We start from the raw sequence: 13,472 nt of genomic DNA, 5'->3' as shown, positions 1-13,472 counted from the left end.
AAGACCTTGGGGTGACAATTACCAATGACCTATCGCCAGAGAGACATATAAACAAAATAATTGGAGAAGTATTGAACTTATTGAGGAACATAAGAGTGGCGTTCGTATATTTAGATGAAGAAATGATGAAGAAAATAATTACTGCAATGATAAGACCAAGGCTTGAATATGCAACAATACAGTGGGCTCGAACTTAAAGAAACACATAAGGAAACTAGAGAAAGTACAGAGGGCTGCAACAAAATGGTGCCTGACTTAAGAGATTTGACTTATGAAGACAGACTGAACAGAATGCAACTTCCGACCCTGGAAAACAGAAGAAAGGGAGACCTGATAGCAATATACAGAGTGATGATTGGCATGGAAAAATGGATAGGGAAGATCTGTGTATGTGGAATGAAAGAATGTCGAGAGGGCATGGGAAAAAACTAAAAATGGCCACTTATAGGAGAGATGTGAAAAAATATAGCTTCCCTCATAGAAGGGTGGAAGCATGGAATAGTTTAGACGTGGAAGTGGTCAACGCAAGGAATATTCATGATTTTAAGAAAAAGCTGGACATTAGTAGATATGGAGACGGGACAGTACGAGCATAGCTCTTTTCCCGTATGTTACAATTAGGTAAATACAATTAGGTAAATACACACACACACACACACACACACACACACACACACACACACACACACACACACACACACACACACACACACACACACACACACACACACACACACACACACACACACACACACACACACACACACACACACACACACACACACACACACACACACACCAGGGTTCGATTCCCCGGCCGGGTGGAGATATTTGGGTGTGTCTCCTTTCACGTGTAGCCCATGTTCACCTAGCAGTGAGTAGGTACGGGATGTAAATCGAGGAGTTGTGACCTTGTTGTCCCGGTGTGTGGTGTGTGCCTGGTCTCAGGCCTATCCAAAGATCGGAAATAATGAGCTCTGAGCTCGTTCTGTAGGGTAACGTCTGGCTGTCTCGTCAGAGACTGCAGCAGATCAAACGGTGAATCACACACACACACACACACACACACACACACACACACACACATAATAGATGCATGGGCTCATAATACGCACCTACTTTTGGCAGACGTTGGGAAAGGGAGAGAGAGAGAGAGAGAGAGAGAGAGAGAGAGAGAGAGAGAGAGACAGAAGATTTAAGCTCTGAATCTGAAGTAAAGGATTTCACCTGATATTTGAAGACTTGCATTCATTTATATCATTATTAGATACCAATATTTTGCATTTAGAAATTTTAATCTTTGCTGGTAGGCTACACTTTAATCCTACTATGACTTGTGAGATGTAAACATACACCTGACATGTGGCATTGGCAGTGACTGTGAGAAAGTCAGAGACTACAGGGCTAATGATCATAATTTTTTTTTATCATAATTTTTCTTACATGTATGCAAGGTAAGAATGTTAAAACTATGTATGAAGCATGTCTTACCTCAAGGAGTAATGGCATCACACTAAAGAACACAGTGAAGCTTGCCTGCTACAAAATCAAGATCTCCAACACATTTATTTTCATTCTTATAATGCGTGATGCATGTCACTTGGGAAATTCTTCCTGACTGGTGTCATTCTATGTGAATTACCAGTATGATCTATTATATATTGGTATCTTGAAGGAAAGAGTTGTTTTGTGGTGTAGTACCAATCATCACTTTGTTTACATCTATGAAGATGTCTGGTGTTTGATATTTAAGCCTCTGTTGCCACCAACCAGTCTCAATACTGAACCTTGGCCTAATGGGATGCAGGGGCATTTTCCGAGACTTTGGAGAAAAAGGTGCGTCTTATGAGCCATCAAATAAGGTAAATATGTACTTAGTACACAAACACACACGCTCGTTAGGTAAATATGTACATATTACACACACACACACACACACACACACACACACTGAGAACATATCTCATATATGAGTGAAAGTGTATGGCAGTGCTGTGCCACACATGCCCATTTTGCATATTGAATAGCACAGACAACTCCTCAAGTAATGTGTATGGTGTAAGAGCTATCAAAGGTATCTTTGGGAGGATATAAGCCAGATGGCATAAAATTTGTTATTGAAATTTTACGTACGTAGAGTTTCCGACTCAAAATCGGTGCCTAGTGACTGGAGAAAGCAGTCACAAAACAAGACCAACATATTGGTCTTGTTAATCGATTTACGACTTTAATTACGTCGTGACGTCAAGGAGTAAGCTTTGAAAGTGTGGTCTCCAGATGTAGAGAAGATGATGTTAGAGTTGGTGAGGGAAAAAGAACACATCTGGGATTCCAGAAATTAATTATACAGTAAAAAAAAAAAGCTTGTGTAAATCGTCATTCGATGAAATAGCTGCCACTCTACAAGAACTGTTACCCACAATGCAGGGTGTTGTTGGAGGTGAGGATTGAAGACTTGTCAGGATTTAATTTGATCGCAATTGTGCATGCACAGTCTTCTTAAGATTAACAATTTTCTTATGAGAAATGTAGGCTAATTTAGAGTGAGATAGACACTCCTTTCTTTCAGTCTACTTAGCCAGGGACATATCCACAGGCATTTTCTTTTCTGTTGACTCATCTGGTATGCTAAAAGAAGAGCAACCACAGCTTTAGCATCGTCACAAGAGGAAGACATCTTGGTTGGTAGCTGTTTGTTTACATTCACTTCCCACCAAGGCTTTTAATACTTTCCAGGCATTACATGTGACAGTACTAGAAGGGATGAGTCGGAAACTCTACATACATAAAATTTCAGTTGCAAATTGGCACGTGTGAACCCACCTTTACTCAGTCAAAGAGGAAAATGCATACTGGCATGCAAGGAATTGAACATAGATAAAAGATAGTGTTCAACTTATCCGATATCCATCTTATTCAAGTCTGACTTAAGTAGGGTTTACTGTTTTGATAATTTTTAATGAGTTTTTGTGCTGCATCAGTTGCATTTGAGCATCAAATATGAGCTTCATATAGATAGGAAAGTAACTTTTATCTAAACATTAGCATCTTGCTATTTTTCATGATGTGCCTTCTGAATTAGTTTTTTTTTTCACTTGTGAAGCATTCAGCATCACAAAATTTACATAACTTAAAGTAAGATGCATAGTTACCCTCACACCTGTCTTCTCTCTACATACCTTACTATTGTTCATTCCTTTTATGTATGTAAAATAAAGTGCAGCATGAACATGGTAAGACATCCTGAGCATGGTGAAAACTTTTGTATTAGGTACATAAATATGCAGGACATCTTAGCATTCTTAGGGTACTCGGTAATCAACCAACTGTCAGATTCTCTCTCTCTCTCTCTCTCTCTCTCTCTCTCTCTCTCTCTCTCTCTCTCTCTCTCTCTCTCTCTCTCTCTCTCTCTCTCTCTCTCTCTCTCTCTCACCCCCCATCAAATTCAACTTTAGATTGATGATTATCTTCCAGTTGTAGTAAGGAAAACAAAGATTAACAATGTTTAGTGATGTTAATACATAATAATCTATATTGTGAAATCTTTGTGTTAGTCTAGCCTGGATTTTTTTGGGTAGTCTAGTCTAGTCTAGTCTAGTCCTTTGGGTGTGGTACAAAGATAATGTCAGTATTACATTCAGCTATGATTGATCCTATATTTTATTTGAAGTGTATATATGTAAAGTAGAAAGCATCTAATATATTTAGAGAAATATAATTGGAAGAGACCTTTTGTATTGGATCAGGGTTTAGAGATGGCTTTGCTTTTTAATAAATATGCAGTTTTGCTGTCCATGAGGATATTATTTAGAGTATGATTTAGAGGAAAGTATTCTTTTTATCTTAAAATTTTCCATTGCATTGACCCCTTCCAAGAGCAGCCATGGATGAATGGAGATTTAGCCTGACTAGAATCTATACAGCTAGCCAGAAAAGTTTGACTGGGACCTGTGTGAAGTTTCATTTAAGCTGTCAGAGTACATCTTTGATGTTTAGGGTTTAATTGATTCTGCAACAAATATGGATTGTTTTTTTAAGTGTGAAAGTAGGAAATTCAGGATATGGGCATGAAATAATACTTATTTTTTTATTTCTTATAAATAGCCTCTAAATCAAGTTAAAAGTGTTTCAGTGTATAATTCATGCTTTATAAGTAATTTTTTTATGGAATTGAGATTTTTTCTTATAATTATCTTTATTCTATTTTTTCAATTCCCATAAATTAATGATGTATTACATATATTTTCTACTGCATTTTCTTTAATTGCAATGAGCTACCAACAGATATTATAGAAAAATTTATCATCTTGCAGATTTTCTTAGTTGATAAGACAGAGTCATTCTGTCCTACTTGTGATATTGGAGAAGCGAGCATGGGAGAAGAGTTGCAGTCCAAGGCCAGGCCCAAGAGCAATGTTTGAGTGGTCAAAGTCTTGTACATCTTGCCTGTTTTTTTTATTTTATTTTTTTATTATTGATATTATTATACAGCTATATATTTGTAGTTTACCACCAAAAAATTACAAAGAAAATTTCTAATCATATCATGGGTGGCTTGAATAGATTTAGGGATGGACTTTACAAATTTATACATAATACATGTTCTTAAGGCATACATTTTAAGGAAAATTTATTATTGATCCCTCAAATGATGGGTTAGGTGGGTAGATCAAGCTCTTGCAGAAACATAGCCTGGCTGGCAACCTTGGTAGACCCAATGTGTGTATAGCCTTGGGGTGTTAACACTTCTTGGTTTAAGAATGTGCAGATCAAATAATTATTGGTATTCATGCTTCTTAGCATGTTATTAATCTCAAGGAAAAGTAATTTTTTTTTTTAGTAACAGATATATTATAAATTTACTCAATGCTCAGTGCTGTATACTTAGGCCACCTAAATCTTTATAATTTTTGTAACATGGTGTAAATTTACTTGGCATGTATTGTGTTTAGAAGTTAAAACTATTTTCTTCATCATAACATTACTCTCTTTTGTAACTTTTGCAAAACTTTTTAAAGAACTCTTTAATAAGTGCCTGAAGAAGTTTGGTCAAATAAAATATGCAATTTCAATTAGTTTCTTGCTGAAAAAAGGGAGAATATATAAATCAGGCACTTTCTCTAGTTTCTTCATGGAATATCAACTTTACAATATACTTGACATGCATTGAAACATTGAAAATATCCTATTTAATTATTATTGAACACTTACAAGAAATATATATATATATATATATATATATATATATATATATATATATATATATATATATATATATATATATATATATATATATATATATATACACACACACACACACACACACACACACACACACACACACACACACACACACACACACACACACTAAAGAAAGACCAACATGGTTTCAGTTAGCTCCAGAAGTTGAATATTTTGTCATTCTAATCAAAAGCATTTTATAGATATGTCTTTCTCTGCATTGGTTATCAGGGGCATTTATTTTTAACTAAGGAGTGCATGGGTATAAAGTGAGTGCTGGCAAGAGTAAATTTATGGCATGAGGAGTTGTTCTCATGTTGATGTGCTAATTTTGTTTGCATATCATATGAATGGGTATCATACAATCTAATGAAACTTAAGAAAAGTGAATGTATTACATATTGTGAATCATAGTTTTACAATTACTGTATAATTACATGAGAATTGAAGCTATCTTCAGTTGTTAGTGTATGTCAGTTGGAAATGTGCTCACTTGTGAAATTTAAATGCCCCAAAAGCTTCTACGATTGTGCTAAAAAGTACATGTGTAACACATTTTTTAAATATTTGATTTCTAGAACTAACTTGAGCACCTCATATTTTATATATATATATATATATATATATATATATATATATATATATATATATATATATATATATATATATATATATATACATATATATAAAATCATTACTGTTCATAGAGTAAAATTTGTCAAAAACTTTAGTGCATAATGCAGCAGCTAGACTGGACTACTACATACTTGTAAGACATGAGTGAATATTGTGGACATGGCATGAAATGCTATTGACAAACCACTCAGGAGTTTTCATGGTTCTAAACAATATAACAAGCAGGCTGTTATCCCTGCCATCAATTTGTATAGACTATCTGGAGGTGGTCTTTTCTGTCACTGTATTATTGCTAATGAGACTTCACCAAGGAGCTTGTGATGTGAACAAAGTTGTGCAGAGTGGTATTTTGATTAAGCTGCAGTTCACCTGAAAACTTTTAATTGTTCCTATAGTCTAAACACTGATGAGATTGTTAGGGACATATCTGCCTCAGCGCATTACAATATCCTTCACACCAAAGCTCGAGTTCTCTTATTTTATACTGTGATTGCTAGATCAGTTCAAAGTTGATTATATTCATGATTTTTTAACATATATTAATTACTTGTACATATGTGTAAAGTTCACCCAAGCATAGTAGACAGTTTAATACATGTTGCAATTTTTAAGTTTCCTAGTATAGATATTTTTTCCTTAATTTCTCTTTCCCCCTAATGAATTGTTTATTAATCTTAAGGCTTAAGTTTTGAAGAATAGCTGTCATTCATTGGGACTCTAGGGACAAGGCAGGTCCTGTGGCCATTGGTTTGGGGGTATGCCACATTGTTAGTGTAAGGGGGGAAAATTGATATTGACAGTGTCCACTATATGAACACTTTTAGCATAAAATTGGGTATAATTTGAACTGTGTTGCATCTAACAAAGAGAAGATGAGGGTTTGCATGCATTAATTCATGAAATGTATGTGTGACCTCTCTTTGTAGTAATGGTGACCAGATGAGTGGCTAAAGCATCAGGTGACCAGTGAATATGAAATTGTTGCCATTTATTATAATTTTATATGACTTTTTTGTAATTTACCTTCAAATTTTTGTTAGTATGTTAAGTTTGCTATATATTCACTTTATAATGTGGCTAGATCTGTATTATGTATTAAATACAAATATTATGTATGTTTGATTGTTGTGAGATGAATCCTTCCTATTTTGTAAGAACAATCCAAAAGCAGAGTTGATACCTGTCAAGTGGTATAGGAGTCTGTTTTTGGACAATTGTTTTTTTAATAGTATCCAAAAAATCTCCCAGAACAGATACTAGAGTATTCAAGGAAACCAGAAACCGGATGACAACAGTGAATGTTGAGGGGATCTATGTGGAATGAAGGCTTCAAATGAAATTTCATCCTAATAAAGTGAATCAGATGTATATTGGCAAAAATGCTCCAGTTACACCATATATTATTGGAATATGGATTTTGATACCTTAAAGTAGTGGAGAGAAAAGGGGATTACCATTGATGGAAATCTGTTATATTATTATGCAGAAAAAGTAAGGAAAGTGAACAAGATAGTTGACATACACAGAATCCTCATCATCGTTTGTACTGACACCTTTAGCCCACAATATGCAACCCTATTAAGATCCAGATTGGAATTTGTATATTGGTTTGGAGCACATTTATTTACAATTAGCTATTGGCAAAATTGAAAACATTCACAGTCAGTGATGTGCAGCCAAACCTCTCAGGCTTCTTGTATCTCTCCTGTGAAGAAAGGCTGAGGAAACGGAACTTGCTAACCTTAATTATTAGAAAATCAAGAGGAGAAATTAGTGAAATGTAGATTTTTAGATGCATTTATGACACTTTACTACCAATGAGGAGTGAAGAAACACTGTAGGAACTATTCATCAGTGGAGTTGAGATAACTTAAACACAGCAAGTAGTCATTGGGTGGGGATGGCAAATCAGAACAAAATCTCAATTGCAGAGCATAAATAGCCACAGGGCACATCAAGGAAAACAAATGCAAAACTGTTGAGAGGGTTCTGCAGGCTTACTTGTGTTGACAATTATATAATTGGAGCATAGGCCTTTAGCTGGATCTGCTAAATAAGCAAAAGAATATATAAAGTATGATATGATATAAAAGAAAGCATGTGTTGTATGATGTAATAAGTATGGGCTAAGAATATGCAAAATATTACACAAACATTTCCAGAAGTTACACAATCTCACCACATGTGTAATAATAAGATAATTATAAAACAGTAGACCCAACAAGATAAAGTTTCTACATAAAGTTGTTGTAATTGTGATAGTAGAAGCACTAAATAAGCAATAAAAATAATTGTAATGTAACAGTAAAAGGATAGAATTTACCAATAATGACTGAGATTGAAAGATCATACTTATCATGTAAAAAAGAACATTTAAATACTGGAGTAAAGTGAAAAAGTATTGTCTATTGTATGATTGTAAGTATTTAATTATATTTTGAACTAGGCCAATGTAAAATAATTGCTGTGTACTAGTTGTGCCTAAACTGAAACTACAAGGCAAAGAGTGAGCACCAAACAGTTGCAGGAAATTAAAATCATGACTTTCTGAAACAAAAATCAATATTATAAAGGACATATGGGTAAATTGAATGATAAGGAAATGTAAGTTAAGGTAATATACTTTATTCCCTAACATTTTTATTACAAAATCTATCTTTAGAAAGAATCCTCACTGAAGCTAGTTTTGTAACCAAAACATTGGAGAATAAATTAAATAAAGTACCCTACCTCAGTGTGAGCTTCTCTACCACTGCCTGTGCACATTTATCTTCATTTATACGGAAAAGACATAAAAAACACAATTACAAAGTATATCAATAGCAAGCACAATGGTGATAAGCAAGGAAGAAGCTCAGAATATCGCAGTGTGAATATTTTAGCAAGCCTACCTTATAAGAATATGCTCCACTCTAGAATATTGTCAAATAAATACAAATTTTGCAACTTTTCTTGGTTGCCCATTTAACCTCCATGGCTGTGACCTTACATACAGTCTTAACCTGAAGTTGCACCACAAAAATGTGTGAATATATAGTAATAGGTAAAGGTATGTTACAGGCAAGCCTCCCCTAACGAATATTCACACAACAAAATTTTGCTACAACGAACGTTTCCTTTTACTACCATCTGCTCGTATAACAAACACCAAACTCGCTTTAAAGATGATATATCCAGGTAATTTTTTCCAGGTTTGAAAGCCCTGCCATATCACACAAGCCAACAGGTTTTTGAATACACCAGCGCCTCTCATGGACGAGAAGGCTGGTAAGACCATATCTTCCTTGCAAGCTAAAAGAACCACCTGAACTCTTGACTCTTCAATGGATAAAATGGAAATGTGGTACATAAGTTTTGTATGCAGTACAATGATGCGTCCTTTGTTTACATTCCACAGGTTGCCAGCTAGCATCTTTCCTGCTCCACTTTCCCTCCCTTCATAAATTTAAGATCATCAACATTATAAAGTTACATTAGTGTACATTATAATGACTTAGTCTTAAATTAAACTGCTTAAATGTTTAACTTCATAATTTTTACTTTCATTAAACATTTTATTGTACTATGATGCACTCTCACTTTGTTTACTCTCAATGGAAGTTCAAGTTAGGGGGTCAAACTTGTTATAATTGGTTTGCTTAACGAAAATTCGCACAACGAACATTTTTTTTAGGAACGAAACCTGTTTGTTAAGTAGGGGTTGCCTGTATGAATTACTACAATAAACATAAAACAACTATGATGCATACGATGATTACCTTGTGGTCAGTAGTAATGTTCTTTCAGTATTGAGGCCGCAGCGCAGTGTCACAAACATGCTGTGCTCGGTCTAGCTGACTGTTCACCGGTCAAATACATTATATTATACATGGAAGTTACTCATACTATATATATATATATATATATATATATATATATATATATATATATATATATATATATATATATATATATATTTATATATGGTACGAATGGAATTGCATGTTTATAGATGCTTTATTACCATGCTTCTTTTGTTAGTATATGAGAATCTTCATGCTGTCCCATATTGGAGTAAATTAGCTATATTATCCCAAATCAAAATGTAACCAGTTGTGAATTATTAATATATATTAGACTTGGAAAAAATTCATATATAAAACAAAAATTTCAATAATATCCTTGGAGTTGGAACATATTTTGAACTTGGAACAACCCGAAGGTGGCTGAATGGGACTAATCGCGATCTGCTATGTAGGTGCCTTCAACCGCCTGACTGACTGGTGGTTCTACAACGAGGTGCGGGAACACAACCACCGCGTCAACGTCCACAGGAAGCTATACAAGAGACGCCCCAACCCTACCAACTTGAGACTCATGCAGGACGTTGTGGCATGCGCGTGGGAGGTGTCCCTGAAGGCGAAGGAGGCCAAGTGGCTGGAGTGGTGCTCCACCTTCAGCCAACACACGTCCCTTGGCCAGTTGTGGAGGAGCGTAAGGACGGCTTCCAGCTTCCGTGCTGTACTCCATGCTGGCCCACGTCGGGCCAGCCGGGGACGGCGCCCTGCTGGCCGTGATCAACGCGTCGTGGGCGGCGGGCAGCCTGCCACCCGTGTGGAAGGAGGCCGACATCCAGCCCATCCCCAAGCTGAGGGAACCCACCAAGCTTAAGCCCATCTCTCTCCTCAGCTGCACGGCCAAAACGGCTGAGAGAATGGTCCTGGCCCGACTACGGTGGCGGGTGGGGCCCTTCCATCCACACGTGTTCGGCTACACACGTAGCGTGAGCACGCCAGACAGCATCCTCACCTTGCTGGCACAGACCAACCACCGCCCCACCGTCATCGTCTTCCTCAACCTCAAGAAGGCCTTCGAGCTGGCCTATACCGCACAGCCGAGTCGCCACCCCAGTGCATAGCGGGTGGGCTTTGAGATAGGGGGTACCCAAAAAGTATCCCCTTTAGCCCATAAATTCCCGTGAAAAGCCCACATGGTATAAATAAAAAAAATAAATAAATAAAGCACCAGGTGCTGCAGGCCGTCTTCGAGGAGAACCTAGACGTGGTGCTTCTCCAGGAGACTTTAACTCCAGCCGCCTTCGAGTGGTGGGTGGCTGGCTACACCCTTCACTGGCTCCCCGCTGCAGACGGCACCCGCGGCTGTGCGGTGCTGGTGAGGAGCGCTATACCGCACAGCCGAGTCGCCACCCCAGTGCATTGCGACGACGGCGTGGAGGTGCTGGCGTTGGAACTGCACATGGGAAGCCTCCGACTGCTGGTGTACAACTTCTACAGGAGGCAGAGGCACCAGCTGGAGGTGGGTGAGCTGCTCACCCTCGCCGCCCACACAAGCCTCCTGGTGGGGATGACTTCAACGCCCATCACCCCGTGCTCCACTCCCTGTCCCGAGCCAATGAGGCGGGGCGGCACCTGGCCGACCTGCTCGAGGACGTACCTCACGTCCGCCTCCTAAACACAGAGGAAGCCATCCACACCCGGGGGGGGAAGGCTCGACCTCACCCTGGTGTCGAGGGACCTGGCGGCCGGCGCCGCTTGGCGGGTTCACCCAACAACACTAGCGACCACTTCGCCACCCTCACCACGCTCCCAGTCGCCCCACCCCGCGTTGGAATACCAGGAAGGCAGACTGGACCAAGTTTCAGGCCTCTCTCGATGTGTGGTGGGCCGCCTACCAACTCCCGGCCGACTTGCACCAACAGGAGAGGGACCTGACGGAGGCCATACAGCGGGCGGCCGACGCTGCCGTCCCTCGTGCACGGAGCAGCCGTCATCGGCCTGACTGGTGGTTCTACAACGAGGAGGTGCGGGAACACAACCACCGCGTCAACGTCCATAGGAAGGTATACAAGAGACGCCCCAACCCTACCAACTTGAGACTCATGCAGGACGTTGTGGCACGCGCGTGGGAGGTGTCCCTGAAGGCGAAGGAGGCCAAGTGGCTGGAGTGGTGCTCCACCTTCAGCCAACACACGTCCCTTGGCCAGTTGTGGAGGAGCGTAAAGACGGCTTCCGGCTTCCGTGCTGTACACCATGCTGGCCCACGTCGGGCCAGCCGGGGACGGCGCCCTGCTGGCCGTGATCAACGCGTCGTGGGCGGCGGGAAGCCTGCCACCCGTGTGGAAGGAGACCAACATCCAGCCCATCCCCAAGCTGAGGGAACCCACCAAGCTTAGGCCCATCTCTCTCCTCAGCTGCACGGCCAAAACGGCTGAGAGAATGGTCCTGGCCCGACTACGGTGGCGGGTGGGGCCCCTCCATCCACACGTGTTCGGCTACACACGCGGCGTGAGCACGGCAGACAGCATCCTCACCTTGCTGGCACAGACCAACCACCGCCCCACCGTCGTCGTCTTCCTCAACCTCGAGAAGGCCTTCGAGCTGGCCAACCCTCGAGCTGTGCACGCCTCACTCGTGCAGAAGGGGGTGGGAGGAAGACTGCTGGCCTGGCTCCGGGACTACCTGCAGCAGCGCCGCGCCAGAGTCAAGTTCCAGAGCCTCAAGTCGAGCTCCCAGAATTCGAGAACGGGACTCCGCAGGGCAGCATCATCAGCCCTTCCTCTTCAACCTGCTGATGGAGCAGCTGGTGGCCCTGCCCTTTTAAGACGGCACCGTCCTCCAGAGCTACGCCGTTTACCTCGCCCTCGTGGTCACCGGAAGGGGCAACAAGCTCATGAAGACGCAGCAGGCGCTCGACCTCATCAGCGAGAAGTGCGAGGAGCTGGGGCTCAAGATCTCGGCAGAGAAGTCTCGGGCCATGATGGTAAAAGCTGCTGACCCGGCCTGGCAGCTGCGCGTCAAGGGAGTCGAGCTGACGTGGATCGACTCCTACCAGAACCTCGGGGTGTGGGTGGACAAGCGGCTGTCCTTCACAGCCCACGCCGCCTACCTGAGGGAGAGGACGCAGGCAAGGCTCAACGTGATGCGGGCCATGACGCGACCCACGGCCGGTGCCACTCTCTCCGTCCTGCGCCTGTACTACGTGCAAGCCGTCCGCTTGCTGGTTGACTACAGCTCCCCCCGTCCTCGTGGCGCTCTCCCCCAATCAGCAGGAGCGGTTCGAGGTGGTGCAGAACACCGCCATGAGGACCATGCTAGGAACACCGAGATAGTCCAGCGCCTGCATCATGCAGAGCGAGACCTGTTTGGTGCCCCTCTCCGTCAGAGTCCAGCAGGTCATGGCCTGTCGCATGGCCCGGGTCCTTCACCGCGATGCGGAGGGCATGGCCCGGAGGAGACTTCGGCTGGCCCTGGTGCAGGACGACGAGCTCCTCCGCCGCAACCCGTGGCTGCTGCGGGTACAGCTCGCCGTCCACAGCATCGTCCGCATCGACGGCTGGCCGTGGCCACAGGCAAACCTCCCTGCCCCCACTTTCCGTGCCCGCCCCCGTGGGAGATCCCCGCCGCAGACTTTACCGCCACGCATCTCCCAGCCAGCAAGTCCGCATGCATCACCGCCGAGCTGTGCCAGCACGCCCTCATGGCCATGGCCCGGGTCTCCGAGCCAGGCTGTGTGACGTACTACACCGACGGCTCGGTTGACCCGGACAGCGGAAGGTCGGCTGCCGCCGCCATCACCGGAGGGACCGAGCCGGGAGT

The 13,472-nt window shown here is 41.7% G+C and overlaps 1 protein-coding gene across 1 annotated transcript in view; it reads left to right on the top strand.

The window, feature by feature from the left end:
* The window catches only part of LOC123516653 (ras-related protein Rab-7a-like), a 38,675-nt gene extending 33,469 nt beyond the window's left edge, over positions 1–5,206 (top strand). The window contains exon 9 of the mRNA XM_045276255.1: positions 4,314–5,206. The gene's annotated coding sequence lies outside the window, so the exon portion shown is untranslated. The remainder of the gene's footprint in view (positions 1–4,313) is intronic.
* Positions 5,207–13,472: the final 8,266 nt, after the last annotated feature.

Source organism: Portunus trituberculatus, chromosome 41 (assembly GCF_017591435.1).
Source record: "Portunus trituberculatus isolate SZX2019 chromosome 41, ASM1759143v1, whole genome shotgun sequence".
Lineage (NCBI taxonomy): Eukaryota > Metazoa > Arthropoda > Malacostraca > Decapoda > Portunidae > Portunus > Portunus trituberculatus.
Note: the sequence above shows the minus strand (reverse complement) of the source record. Positions and strands in the feature narration are given on the sequence as shown.